The 16,194-nt window shown below is 40.1% G+C and overlaps 1 protein-coding gene across 1 annotated transcript in view; it reads left to right on the forward strand.

Annotated features, from left to right (window-relative positions):
• The first annotated feature begins 5,981 nt into the window (after positions 1-5,981).
• The window catches only part of cntn4 (contactin 4), a 174,086-nt gene continuing 163,873 nt past the window's right edge, over positions 5,982-16,194 (forward strand). The window contains 1 exon segment of the mRNA XM_079683091.1: positions 5,982-6,377. The gene's annotated coding sequence lies outside the window, so the exon portion shown is untranslated.

Genomic DNA, 16,194 nt, shown 5'->3' on the forward strand with positions numbered 1-16,194 from the left:
TGTGTGTGTGTGTGTACAATGTCACTTTTTGGGCAATTTTTTGACTTTAAACCAGCTGGAAGTTGGACAGAGCATCTAATTAAGGCCATAATCGTGTGGCCATTAAAACTGCATTTAACTTCAGCTAAAAAGTTGTATTTCTGAGTTAAGTTATGGTTAAGGTCAAGGAAGCCTCAAGGGAATTCATTTTCAAATCAATGAAGTGTTCGCGAAACAAACAAACAGTGTTATGTTAGTGTTTAAAAATGCAAAAAATAGTTGTGTGCACATCTGAAGTGTCTTAACTGCATTTTGAAACACACTGGTATCATATGGAAGGCATGACTCAGCAAGTAAATGGATGTCACGAATTGTGTTAGGTAAAAAATACTGAATGATGTGCAGCGTTTCGGTAAAATCCTGTTGAGGCAGGCAGGAATGATGCAGTGTAGGATTGACCTGTCAAAGCTGCTGGGTGTCATCCTTTAAAGCGTTTAACTAAGGCTGTCAGCGTTTATGCTCGCGATTAAACTGGAAACCTTAACGTCAATTTTGACCCAAACTTCCTCCCTTAATTCCAGCCCTGATGTTTACCATGAAATGCATGCCAGTGAAAAGGCATCAGTAAGAACCATCACTATAGCGGCACATCCAATCCTTGACAAATGGCAACTGCCCTCGTTCGTTATTGGTGTGGTGTAGACTGAGGAAAGAAATATCGCCAAACCAGTTTCTTGGAGCTACACAGAAGTGATCGACAGAGGAGACGGTCCCCTCTGTAGGAACTGATAGTGCTCACTATATGATAGCAGCATATTCCTTGTGTAACGCACGTTATACGTACATAGGCTGATTACAGCGGCTGTACGTTTGTTTCATACCAATGATTCAGAAACTATGTTATAATGAAGTAAAAACAACTCTGTGATATCTCTTACCAGAATGTCATGTTTTTTTAAAGAGGCCCTATTGAGCCCTATGCTTTCTGAGATTGTTCCTTTCCTGTAGTGTGTTACATAGGTTTGTGTGCATGTAAACCAGAACACACTCTTCTATTGGCTAGCACTCCAACAGATTGTACGTGATAGCCTAAAGGCCGCTATACACCCTCCTGACAACAAAGAACGCGTACCGAAGGCGTCCCGACTTTTACGTCAGCTACTTTACGTCCATACTTGCCAACCTTTAGACCTCAGAAATCGGGAGCATTTCAAAATGCAAAATTGGGAGGGGGGTGCTAGTGGATCGCCGGAGCTGTTAGATTAACATTAACATGCTTATTGTAGTTGTAAGTGCACTGCCTTGCGGCCTGTAGCACCGTCCTTGATGGAGCATAAGTGTGGGCTGGACCTGTATTTTACAGGAAAGGAGTGAGCAGAGAGTAGAGTAGTTGTCGATTCTTGTTCTGTTTTCTGTGAATATCTGCCTCACCCTCTCAGAATTTCTCAGCAAAGAGACGTGTTACCATGGAAACCAAACAATGGTGTAGCTTTATTAAAGTCCGAGTGGAAACAGTCGTGTGTAAATCTGATTTTGTCAGAAATCGGGAGAAATGCGGGAGAAATATGACCCCGGGAGGAAACTGGGAGAGGGCAATGAAATCGGGAGTCTCCCGCGAAAATTGGGAGGGTTGACAAGTATGGCTACGTCGCCTGCATGTTGAATCGGCCGTGGGAGGTGTGAAAAGGTGCCGTTAAGAGACAATGGTGCGGGACGTGCGGGACACACCAACCTGAGTAGGGCGCCACGAATGCCCGACTGCCTCTTACGGCCTCTGACTCCCAAAATCGGGTTGGTGTGTAGCCAGCTTAAGGGGCGGGACATCTCTAAGTGTTTCACAACAGAGCCAGCTGCCCAATCAGAGCAGACTTGGCTCTGGTTTCAAAAAGAGGGTCAAAAAAGTGGTACAAGCACCTGGAAATTAGCAGAATATGTAGTTTTCATTATAAATAATCACAAACTATTTTGGTAATTTACGTTATTACATATGTGATTGATTGACACCACTACTTTTTACACATTTTAAGCCTAACTCTACTGAGATACTCCTTCACCGACACTGATATATCCTGCATACACTGATAGATTCACTGCACTTCTTTATCTCTGGCAGCCTGTGTGATTATGTGGAGGCCTCCGGTCCAGCGTTCACTCACCGCACGGTTTCGACAGTCCAGTGCCTGGAATCAGTGAATACCGACAGACTCACAGGTGTTAGTAGAATCAGTTTATTGATTAAGGTGGAGATGCAAGGAGGTTATGGACCCGTTTGACCTCCTGCCTCTGCATCCCCTGTCAATATTCGTGGCAAACATTGATCCTTTCTAGCAATCCGGCTTGATTGAAGGGAGCCCCTTTTTTTCCTATTGAATGGTCAGAGAGAGAGATGATTGATGGTGAGGTGGTATTATCCACATGGGGGAGAGAAGTGGTTAATTTGCCCGGGTTGTTTGTGGGAAAACTTCACTTAAGATGTGTTCTGTTTTCACAGAAATGGGAACAGTGGGTGGAATTAGTCCATTGGGAATCCCTTTAGGGACTGTACCTGAGGCATTCAAGACTGAGGTCATAATGACTGTGTCATGGTGACACTATGTCCCCAATTATAGCAATTTACTATCCGTCTTCATGATACTCATTACAGCAAACTCCTATTTCTGTAGTAACCACATCATGTTCTACAGAAATACCTTAAATGCATGTGTTATTAGAGGAATGCAGTACTTCCTTTAAATTGCCCTGCTTCTCCTGTGGGTGGTCCTCTGAAAAACCCAATCACAAGTTATTTGAATGACTCCAGCTGGGATACAGTCAGTCCTGAATACAAATTGATACGAGCGTAGGAGAGATTGGGGTTTTTTCAAACATATGTTTGCAAACAAGTTGTTTTTCATACTTGATATGACCTTTTATCAGATATGCATCAGGATACAGGCCCACCTCATTTGATTACATTTTGTTTTTGTATCTTTGTGGGGGTTTGTTGTTAGGTATGACCTAGAAAAAGGAAGTGGGTTCAGGTTCAACAACCGTTTGAAGAATTATTACAAAAGTTTGAAGAAAAGTCAAGTAATTGCAAAAGAAAATGCTAAATGCATGAATACAAACTTGGACCACCTTAGGCCTTTATTGCAGCAGAACCAAATCAATTGACTTTGTTTTTTCCATGCGTTGTTCTTCCTCGACCCTCGACCGTGCACTCTGAGATTTGTGTGTTTTCTGCTGGTAATGAAACCTCTAGCATTTTGTATGGTTTACTTCCTTCTTTCCCCACATCCAGAGATATTTTAAAATCATTTTCAATTGAGCACCAACTGACTCTGACTGAAGTGGCTTCACTACCGGTAATTTACAAGACCGCACACAGCTCCCTCTGGAGCCACACACGGCTTCAACCTTTTTCAAATGTAAAGTGGTATGCTACTCTTTCTACACTTAGAAAACCAGAGGCTGGAGCAAAGTTTTCAAAAAGATACATGCCTGAAATGACTACTTCAGTGAAACTGTATTAAGATGTATGCATTTCATATAAACCCATTACCAAGGGTGTATATTTGATATCTAATTATGCAAAGGAAAACACTAAATGTAGAATCCAAGAGACAATTTAATGTTAAATATGTTAAGCTATAATGCAGAAAGGTCTTATGGATTACCTACACACATTTCGGTTATCCCTGCTCAGTTAACACACATGTAGGCATGTCTCACTCTTCCCTCCTCCTGCGTGTCTTTAGTTTGTGTTAAGAAACCTCTTTTCTTCGTGAATAATTCATGAACACATGAACTCTGACAGCTCATAGGCGTTACATCAGGTTCCCACTCATGGTAAAAAAACGTTCTGCACATTCAAAACGTATCGAATATATATCTGTGCTCTCTATTGCAAGTGTAAAGCTGCTTTTTGGGGAACAGGTAATATCCGAAGAATAGAGTTATAATTTAATGATACTAAAGTAATATTCCAAGAAGAAAATCGACCTGCCCTGTAGTCTTCTGTGCATTAAGTTTTGCTCCGAGATATCCCCTCAGACCGTCTGACAGACACACATAAGCCCTTTACTTTGGTATTGCCCGGACACACCGATATCCCACCTGATATGTTTTATTGATTCGACATATCTGTTCATCAGGGCAAGCTATGCAAAAACAGGAATGTATCTATTTATTCAAAAACAAAACAAGTGTATCAACAGACCTGGATACAGTGTTGAAAGCACAGCCACATTCAGTCATATGAAAGTTGCCTAGTGGCGCATTAACCTAAAATGGTGCATAAGAAAAGCAATAAAAGTATAGAAACCCACGGTGGGAAAACTGGGTAAAAATGTATGCTGCGTTCTTGAATCTAATATTTAGTGTGCAAGTTGATGCAACTGAATACCAATAAATCTATTGTTTGAAAAGTACTTTCTAGTACTATCTAGATAGCATAAGCACAGTAGCGTTTCCTTAATCCGCCTCCCTGCTTCATTTTGAGCTCTTTCCCATGAAGACAGTTTATTGTGCTCAGGGAATTAACCCTGTATTCTAAATTGTACAACTTAAAGGACTTGTTTGTACTAGGAAATTGATTTTCATTTAAAAAAAATTATCATCCTGATAAACAGATGTATTTTTCCGAATGTAAGTCAAATGGGAAAGTGTTGATGGATCCGTTGGCATCTTGATTGAACCTGAAGTTCTAATTTTACCGTATATTAATCACAACATTTGACGTAAAAGCCCAACAGCTATCCTGTTGCTTAAACGATGGATGCACTGCAAATTGTTTTAAAAAGTTGGTCGTAAACACAACACAAGCAATTTAATTAGTGTGTTAGTGTACGTTTGGCCATGGAGAATGTTTTTTCGGATAGATTAGGAATGCTGTTCAGTGTTTAAATATTTATGTGAATAAAAAAGTGGTAGTTTATACATGATTACTGCAAATCAGTTAATTAGCTTGCCACAATATGATTCGCTTTCACACTGCGTAAACATGTGATGTTAATTTTAATGAGCTCATGATAGGACATTTCTAGAGGGAATTAAAACACTTTATTAATAATTGACATCGCAACTTCAACATCACATCTGCAAATGTTGACATCGGGGAGCCAGTGGAGCCAGTGATTTGAAAGGCATCACAACCTGTTGAAAGGGTTAGTCATAGATCGTATTATGAACAGTTTAGTGCAGGTAATTTAAACATTTCAAGATTGTCTTTTTAAGAATAATATCACCTGATAATAACAAATTATGTATATATTTGACAATTTCAATAAATGACATTATATCACTCAACTCAATTATGCTCCTTATAATGTATCAATTAATTTTAATTATATTTTTTTGTCAATTTGAATATGCTCTCAACAAATAATTGTATGTTACCTATATGTTTATTATTGTGTTTTAGTAACCTTGATTGTGTACAAAGTTATCCCTAATCTAATCTTTGTTCCTATTGGGGGCATAATATGCCAGAAATCACACCATAATCAATGAATCAGGCAACAATGAAAAATTCCTCCTATAATTTAACTCCAAAACCAACAACAAATTATAGTTGTTCTCCAAATGGTGATGCTCTAAAGTCAAACCTGAAATATTGTCATCAAACATCATGATATTACTCAAACATGGTGAGATTAGGTTTTTCTCCAAGTTGCCAAGCACTTTGTTATAGCTAAAACTTGTGCCTTGTTGTTCCACTTTCTAAAGGAATTACTGGTTGTTTACCCCCCTATAACAATCCATCTGAGACATATCTTACAATATCAACACTCCAGACTGCCTGGACATCCCGTCAGCAGCAGCTGGAGGAGGAGAGGGAGGAGGAGGTGGAGGAGGAGGGGAAGGGAAGGAGTTATACTAGGAGGAGGGAGTCTGTTCCGCTTGGATGACCGGAGCCGTGAGGAGTCTGGTAGGGTGGAGGCAGACAGACAACACTGCTCTCTCTCTCTCTTCTTCCTTCTTCTTCTACTGTCTCTCTCTTTTCTGCGTGCGTCCCGCTCGGGCTCCAGCTCGGCTCAAGGAGGGAGGTAAAAGGAAGGGAGGGAGTGAGCCTCTTGACGCATCGGGAGAGAGTGAGCACACCAGGGCTTCACTTTACAATATGCAACCTGCGAGACGCCACGCCGTAAACTAGGCTCCTGACTCCGAGAGAGAAAGAGAGGAAGCATGGAGGGACAGTAGGAACCGCGCACAACGACACAGCCCGTCCTTGTAACGCTGCACAAAAGAAAGAGCAGCATCTTTGCGCGCAAGTCACACGGATACTTCTTTTCTTTTTTTGCCCGGGAGCGTCGCCGAGACTCGGCAGTGATGTCTGTGAGCACAATTGTCTTCAGTGATAACATACGGATTATTCTGAGGCTGTGAATTCCTTGGAGACGTTACTGCTGAAAGGACAGGTAAGAATATTATTATTATTATTTTCCATACGGGAACAAATGGCATCTCCATCAGCGGCACTTCAGACACATGAGCCCCAGTCTAGTAACTTTTCACAGATTACATTAAAACCTTGTACAGAAATTGCCTTCTCTGAATTTCACCCTGCGTTGATCTCATTTGCCAGTCTACTTTGTTGTGGGACTATCATGATAGAAGCAAAGTAATCTGTGAGTGTGTATGTGTGTGGGAGAGTGTCTCCCATCCGTGCAGATGTTTAGTAATCCTGGTGCGTTGACCCTCGCATGAATAATCCCCGCGGATTTAGCAGATTATGCTGACCGTCTCTCAGTGTTGACCACACATTGCCGTATCGTCCTGGATACTGCCTGATTTAACCGGAAAATGCGGGGAAAAAAACAAACAAATTTGTGATTCAACCCTAAAACGACATATTTAAAAATAAGTAGTGAATAATGTGAGGAAACAACATGTTTATTAATGCACTTAAATTCAACTATTTCAATGAAAGTTTGTTTATGTTGTTGCTCCTAAAAGGGTATCATAATGATTCATGCCACTGCTCTAATGTTTATTAAAGCATCTGTCACTCACTATGTAAAGTGTCCAATGCCAGCCTGTGATTGGGCTGGAGTGATGGCCAGCAAATGCCATATAAACCTACTTTAATATGTTTAATAGATATGAGCATCTGTGCAGCTTCAGCACATTGGGCGTGCCAACTTCTGTTAAAACTGCTCACTCAAATTATAGCATCAAGTGATTCCCGTGGACTTTTTATTTTATTTTCTTCTCTGGAAACACAAAAGTAAACCTAGTGTGTGCAAGCACAGGAAGGAAAAAGCATCACCTGTCAGAGCAGTGCTATCATGCTGCAAATGAGCATCTATCTGATGGTGTTCGCACATTGTTCATTCACCATTAAATCTGAGGCTGCTCCGGAAAGTCTGCGTGTGATCTGTTGCATTGACTTTTCATCGGACTTGACAAGAGCTGAACTTCTTTTAAAGGTTAGAGGAGGGGGAAAACAAGATACAACTTCACCTTAAAAGTGTCCAGACGGATTAATCCACAGTTTAGTCTTGATTTGTGAAACATGAGCGTTGATAAAAGCCTGAGACAAGAGAACAGTTCTCTCTTGAGATCTAAGCATGAATATTTAAGGTTTTAAGACATGGGTGAATTAAAGTCTGAGGAGCAGATTTAACTATGTTTCTACATGAAAACACATTTAAGCACAAACTGAAGCTTAGTTAACACGTTGACATTTCTGCGTCACGCAGCCCAGCAAGCCTGACTGACAGGAAAACAGCCCGTTAATTCTTGGTTGACGTCCTGGAAGCCACGTTCCTGCAATAGGTGACAAAGCACAGTAGTGACATTACAAATATCCCGTGAAGGTGCTTTTAGAGGCGCGTCATAAAGATTTTATCAAGTAGTTTCTGCAGGAAGTATCGAAAGAACTGTGTCACCAAGCAGTGGCGGCCGGCCCGTGATGCTAGGGGCGCCGCCCCCCCTCTTACCACATGTTTGATTGTCATTACAAATTAATTAAAACAAATATTTCCCAAAAATATATATTTTTTATTTTTATTTTTAAAGAACAAGGTAAATATTATATAGTTGGTATCAGTAAAATGTATAATCTACAATAAAATGTCGTTTAAAATTGTTTTACGATGTCTAAAGTTACTGATAAGTCACATGTTTCCTGCCTGGCCGCAGCGTGTATCATTACCCTCTCTCGCCCGGGCGGTAGAAAAGAGCCCTCAGCCAGAGCAGCTGCAACCAACAAGCTGACTGTTGCTATCTGTAAACTGTAGGGGATGGCTGCTTCTGCAGGTGTAGACTCCGGTGCTAGTGGATCGCCGGAGCTTTAGATTAACATTTGCATGCTTATTGTAGTTGTAAAGGCAATGCCTGTGGCACCATGGAGCATATGTGTGGGCTGGACCTGTATTTTACAGGAAAGGAGTGATCAGAGGGTCGAGTTGTCGATTCTTGTTCAGTTTTCATCTTCCTCACCCTCTCAGACTTTGAGTTGCGCGCGCTGCTAAAGAGACGCGCTACCATGGAAACCAAACAATGGTGTAGCTGTATTAAAGTCTGAGTGGAAACAGACGTGAGTAAATCTGATTTTGTCAGAAATCGGGAGAAATGCGGGAGTGTCCCGCGAAAATCGGGAGGGTTGGCAAGTATTACACACACACACACACACACACACACACACACACACACACACACACACACTCACTCACACACACACACCAGCCGCCAATGTCACCAAGGTCATTTTTATTTCATGTCTCTCCAGGCAAGCTACCTCAAGGAAGAGAAGAAGGGGATAGTGTGTTTTATGTGTATGTGTGTGTGAGAACATTCTATGCCCAGAACAACTCTTCACGTGGACTTATTTTGTTGCAGGATATCAAGTCAGCCACACAAACACTTCACAATCACCATGAGGCTCTTTGAAGTGCGTAGGCTGGGATGAGGTTGGAGGTAATACTACTTGTTGCTGTATCTTTTACCCTGCCTCCAGCTGCTTTCCATCCCCTTACTATATGATACTACTTACAAATAGATTCTAATTCATTATATTTAACTGAAGCTGTAGCAGGTGTTCATTTCAGTAATAAAAACTATAACAATTTGCCTGTCAACAACGTTGTCGATGAGTAAGACAAAATGATGGCAAGATGGCATCAACGTAATTTCCCACTACTCTAACTGATTTAACATGTAATGTTGCTGAAACAAGAACATACATTCAAATCTTGTTTTATAATTGAAAACTTGAATCCATCTTTAGTTCAATCTACCAAAAAGGGATTGTAATATTATAGATTTGCTTTACAACATTTGTGTGCAGGTGTTTATTTTGGTCCACTCTATATTGGGAGTACATCAGCCGCATTAAATGTGTTTCTTTACTAAAAATCAGGTTCGGGTTATTAATCTTTGCCTGTCGGTCAATTTGGTTTGTAGTTAAAAGACAAGGGATACATCATGACACACAGTTTAAACAACGCATACTGTATGAGCCGAAAAAGATAGATCAGTGGTTAGAGCTGGTGGTATGGCCCATATTTAGTGTCTGCTATCATGTATGTGGGGCAACGGCTGAGCCAGCGAATGTTTAAGGCAATATCATCATCTCCATCTCCTCCTTTCAACACTTAACTCTCTATTTATCGCCAATAAAGGCACTCTCTGGCCCAAAAGAAGAACCACATTAGAACCAATAGAACAAACATGAACCATCAAACAGACAAATAGCCGTTGCATCAGTGCTTTAATCATTAATCTGAGCAATGGCTGCTGGAACAAAGGTGTTTTTGCATTGCTTTGTTCTACACCTGTTCTACACCTTGGGACTACTAACCTCCAACCCAAGGGGAGAAGCTGTGATTCACTGATTGGTGTCAGTTCACCTCCTGGGCTCTCCTGTGGGGCCCTTGAGTCAAGAACCAGACCCTCACACTGCTCCGGGCGTTCTGCCTACTGCTCCTTATATCCGATTGCACTGTGTGGGGTGCTCTGTACATGTGTTTGACAGTTAAAGAGGACTATACAAAAACAGTTAAGGTTTTCTTTTATTAACATAAAATTCAAATGGTTAGGTTAGGGTAAGTAACTGTAAAGTTGATGATGACTGAAGGTTGAATTTGACTAAATTTGCTAAAAAACAAAAAAGGACATTTGACACAATTAAGACTTTTTCAGAAAATTGTGGAAAAAAGCAAAAATATTTAGCAAATAAACTCCAATTCTGTAACTATAGTTCTAAACTTGTATTGTGTGTACAGTAAAGCCTTGCCTGTCCCCAGAACAGTTCTACCTCATGTTTTATTCTTCCCAAACCAACTTTTAATCATTTTAAGCGAATATTCGGATTGTCGGCCCGCGCGGGGGGGCGTAGTAATCAGCAGTGAATATTCGGATTTTCGGTGCGGGGCCGTAGTAATCAGCAGCAAACCGCTTCAACACATGTATTTTGGTTTTATTCACTGCATTCATTTTGTTATTCTACAGTATTGTTATTTTATAGTTATTTTTTAATGTATACAACCCAATTTGTGTTCTTTGAAATTGAAAAGGATGTTGCATTATGTTTGTTACTTTCGATTAACGGAGAGAACTGATATCTACTTATAAAGACGGAGAAAGCAAACAATACAGTTTATGGTTAACTGTTAGCACCCCCCAAAGAGGCACAAGCTCTTATACGTTGATATTGGAGATTTCAATAAATTCAATCAAAAAAAAAAAAAAAACGAATATCCGAATAACGAAATTGAAACCCGAATAGTACTCCAACAAACGAATATTCGGATATTCGGGTACAGCCCTACCATACATTTGAATGGTGTCCGCTACCCATTACACAGACGGACTTCCCAAGCCTGTGGAAAAGTTCAAGCAAAGTCATCCCCTCTCTGTACCCATTTTAACAATATTTTTCCAATTAAGGCAATCTTTGGCCCAAAGAAGATCTTTAAATGTTGAATTAATCGTAAGAGAATTTTCTTACTTCCCGGTAAATGTGCGTATCAATTTCTTGTCAATAAATGATTTATTGAAATAGCTTTGTCAGTAAATTAGATCCTTTCTTTCTATCAATGGAAAACTGTGATGGCCAACTTTTCACTTTTTCACAGAGATAAAAAGCAACATTTTAATCCAACTGGAACATTTTATTCAACACTAACTTATAAAAACACCTGATAGAGAAGTTTAAGAAACACCAACATGTAGATTTGATTTGTCTTCCTACCCCTGCAGTTGAGTACCCATCATCCTTGCATATACCCCGATAAACAATCTAAAGTATGTATTTACCCATCTTGGCTGATGGATAAAACTCCTTTCACAGATAAACACGGCAACCGAGAAGCAAATAAAAACAAATGCCTGGTGTCAGTTGTTTAGCAGCGCTGCTTGTTTGCTTCACTCTGCTGGATTTTTCAAAGTAAACAGTGCTCCGAGATTTTCCACAACACAATAATGGATGAGGAAGCTGCGGACCCCTGATACCACTTTACCGGAGTGCAGCGAGGTTTTATGTACGCAATGCATTACTCTTTTGAATCTGGCATAATAGAGTTGTTTGACAAGCTGAGTGGTGATGAAATCTTGCCTGTCAAGCAGGAAACTGGAAAAGTACATGTTTATTCTTTCTAAAAAGGTATGATGTGTATAATCAAGCAGATGCAGATACACATTATGTCTCAGAGAGACTGGAGCTTGAATGTTCAGCATGAAAGCAAACTATATAATTGGGCTGTACCCGAATATCCGAATATTCGTTCGTTGGAGTACTATTTGGGTTTTAATTTCGTTCTTCGGATATTCTTTTTTTTTTTCAAATCTCCAATATCAATGTAAGAGCTTGTGCCTCTTCAGGGGGGGGGGGGGGGGGCTAACACTTCACCATAACCGTTATCGTTTACTTTCTCCGTCTTTATATGTAGATATGACTTTTTTCCCGTTAATCTCCGTCACGTTGTTTCCATAGCAACCACAACTTCCTGTCAACAGCGCTACCTCTCCTTCAAAATAAAAGCATGTCCATACAAAATAGGAAGCCAAGCCAAATTACACATAAGACATATACAACTGCAACGAAAGTAACAAAAACAATGCAATATCCTTTTCAATTTCAAAGAACACAAATTGGGTTACATTAACAAATAACTATAAAACAACAATACTGTAGATTAACAAAATGAATGCCGTGAATAAACCGAAATACACGTGTTGAAGCGGTTCGCTGCTGATTACTATGCCCCCCCCACACACATTTGTATCATTTTGTTAATTAGAATTTCATTTGGGAAACATCTAAATAAACAAACTAAACTATTTGCTTTGAGTTTGTCGTTTTCCTGTCTAGCACAGACTGGATTATATTAGAACAAATGATCTCTGGCCTGAAAATTATCCACCAACTTCCTCTGTTTATTGGGATCTCCTTTAGCATTAGCTTAAGCATTAGCTTTTCTTCGTTGGGTCCATCAAGTAGAGAGGAAACAAGTCATTATTTTATCAATAACAAAGATAAATCATTTGCAAGTATTCATAGAAAATGTTGCTTATAATAAAAATAGTAGTTCTAAATAAAATGAAAAAGTTATCTGAATGATTTATTTCATTTAATGCAGGTTAACATCTCACGTTTTATATACTTTTCTGTTAAAAGTCTGAAGAATTGTTGCCTAATTTTTCAATTTAACTTCCACATTATATCTAATCTTAATCTTCAAAAAAAATTATGAGCTCACTTCTGTGAATTGGGAGCCCTTGCACAACTGTCAGGAATTAGTACACTTAAAATATTGCAAAGCTCCTCAGTGTTGTTTACCAAGTCCCAACTCTGTACATTTTTAATATTTAGATTGAAGGAGAAAAAGATCTTAGAAGGCTCATTGCGACAGCTCCATTTCCTGTTCTATTTATCTAGTCTCATTGGTTCTGTAAATGCCCCATTTGTAATCCAATCATATTAGAATAATTTCTCTGCTTTCCTGATGCTTTATGATGCTCTGTCACTTCATCACCGTTGGTTCCGAGGCAGCGCGGCCCTTTGGGGTGAGTCTTCACAGATTGTCTCAGCCTGCAACGTTTCCTAAATCAAACATTGTTGCACGCCGCCTCTCCTTGGGACCGGCTTTAATTGAGTGCTTAATAAGAGCAACGCCACACAGCAGCCGACTTCAGGGGGGGGAGGATGGGGGATGCACACTGGGACTACTGCATTATTTAATGTACTTATATAAGGCCTACAAACAGCTTCTTTCCAAGCAATCTCAGGATGTTGCCAAGGTTCATGATTCATCTTAATAAGACAGCTGACCCTAGATGAGGATTTGTTGTTACTGAAGATCCACAAGAGCACGTTTTCTTTCAAAGGGTCTACTGTGGTTCACTGGATGTGGTCCTTATGTTGGAGCTATGTTTCCTGGCTCATTCAATATCCTTACTGTCTCATAGCAGCAGCAGCAGCTTGTATATTTTGCTATGCTATAGGGCTGAACGATATATCGTGTCATGGCGATAACCGCGATATGCACATGCGCGATATTCACAAACGCACTTTTGCACAGAATTCAAAATAAAGATACCCTTATTACTTATCGAAACTGCACATACAATATATCCGATTAAAGCTGAGACTCCACATATTATTTAAGTATAGTATCATCACTAAGCGATCCGATCTCGCGACAGGGAAAGCAAACACAGACATCACAACACGTACCTTTACGGAGCTTTTACGGGAGATCGTCTCACCGTAGCTGTCAATCTGATCAAAAGACGTGTTCAATGGCATTAAGACGAGAAAAAACGCGGCTGAATCGGTTGATCCATAGGTTAATAATATATCTGTGGCTTTGAAGCAATTGTTTATAATCCATAATTCAATTTTTATGTAAAAATCGGAGCACGAAAGTTAGCTGCTAACTGTAGCCACCAGAGTGTATGCAGCTTCCGGTTTTGGCTACGCGTCACTCTCACGGCCCGTCCACACTACAGCTTAAAAAAAAGCTTGCCGGCGGGCGCGTCTGAAGCTCGACCAACAACCAATCACATGAATCTCCCGCCCCTGACACACAAGCCACGGTTTGATTGGCTAGAGCTTGTACTGGCATATGATTTGATTGGCTGACGCTTCCACCGAAAGCTTCAGAAGCTTCAAAAGTTGAACATTGCTCAACTTTTGCAGCCTGAAACGCCAGGAAAGCTCCACTCTGCTACCCACAATTCAGTTCGGCGAAAAGCGAGGCAACGTGACGTCACCCCATTCAAAGTGAATGGGCAGACCAATATGCCCAATCCAAACTACAAGCCAGTAGAGCAGCAGGGCTGCAGTGGCTGCTTGCTATAAAAGGAAAACTTGCGCGGCTCTCATGTCAGGGGTACTTGAGTGAGTGACATGCAGGCTCTGCATGCACAGCAAACCACCAATCACAATCATTCTTGATCAGATCACAGCAGGCCCCGCCCCGCTAGTTTACAGACCATAAAAAAAAAAATGAGCGAGGCACAGGAGGATAATGCCTTCATCCGGTTAAATATAGTTAAAAAAAACGCAATATATATCGCAGGGGGGAAAAAAATTGCGATGTCAGTTTTTTTCAATATCGTGCAGCCCTACTATGCAATGTCAAGTATTTCATTTTTTTACAATATGCAGACGAGTGATGCAGTCATGACGTATTTTTTAGGCCGACCCGGAAGTAAGCATCACAAGGGCTCCCTTGACAAAAACTGTAGGATTTATGATACGATACGATATACTTTATTGTCCCCGTAAGGATATTTGTTTTGGACTCCGTCCTGCAGTTCCGCATACATGTACATATACAAGCATAGTAGACATTAAGAGACATACACATATCATCAGTCATACACCGTTTGAACAAACACAATACACAGACTGACAATGGCGACCTATTGCACATCCCTCGTGGCCAACATTCAAAAAGTACATTTGACTACATTTCATTTCATGTGAATGTTGAGAAGCTTAATGGACATAGGTAGGAATGAGTGCTTAGCGGTTCAGCCTGCTCTTGGGAACCCTGAATCTCCTACCAGAAGGTGGGAGCTGGAATCCTGGGTGGAGTATGTGGGTGGGATCAGACACAGTTTGTTTTGCCTGTCTGATGATGGACTGCTCGTATATGTTTTGGAGAGATGGGTGTTTTTTAACCCCCATCATTTTCATAGCAGAAACGGCGATCAATTGGACCTCAGTCTATTGCTTAAATGTAGCTCTTTGGAAAACACATGTTTATGATACCTTTAGGTTTTGTTCAGCAGGATAATCTCCACATATAAACACAATTTTGTGATTTTTGAGGCGTAAATGCAATTGCCAGAAGTAAAAAGCTAACCATGGCTGCGCATTAGCACCGCTAAGCTAAAGGCGAACTCGTGTCGGCGTGATGACATGAAGTGGTCTATTTAATCACGTTAGTAACCGCTGTTTTTGTTATGACACATGGAAGCTTTAAACATTCACGGGTGTGGTATTTACTGACTTTCGTAGAATAAAACATGAAAATCTCTTCACCTTGTGTGGACCACCAACCTTATTTCAGGCCCCTAAATAAAACACGTTAAAAAACTCGGAAGTTGTAAAATGTTAACTTATTTCTGGGTATCAGGACTCATTCACGCACCACTCTATTTAAGCGCATTCTTCACAGGATAAAATACAAGCAAACGTATTTATGGATCTCTTTTTGGGGGAGAATCTTCTTACATTTTCTTTTATAATTCATGCCAAGAAAACAATCATACTCATTAAGGTTCAATGTCATATAAACATGTTGATGTACCCTGAGTCTACTGTCAAAATAATACTTTATAAACACACACAATTCTGTAATAAAAGGTGGTCCTTTGTTTTGCTCTGTAAATACAAAATGTCCGTCCATCTTCCTTGTCAGGAGCTTTTGGAGCAAACAAAAGACTTTTGAGCTCAAAACTGGAGCACCAGACTAAACAGTGTTTGAAGATCATGTTAAAAGAATAAGAGGATTATATTCAGTCAAAAGAGTAAAATAGGACAAGAGATAGAAATTAAGGAAAAGTATTGAGATTATATTATGCACGGTGATTATACAAGTTTTCTGTTATGTCTGTCAGGTAATTATTCTTCTTAATCATAAGACATTTCTTTTAGATTTAACAAACTACATACAGTTAGAATAAGTAACAATGGCATTATGAGTTTCAACACATTTTGATTAGGACATTGTAACAGTGTTTTTGATAGGGAACCGTTTTTATTTTTTACGTATTTTC

This window comes from Notothenia rossii (genome assembly GCF_949606895.1).
Source record: "Notothenia rossii genome assembly, chromosome: 5".
Taxonomy (NCBI): Eukaryota; Metazoa; Chordata; class Actinopteri; order Perciformes; family Nototheniidae; genus Notothenia; species Notothenia rossii.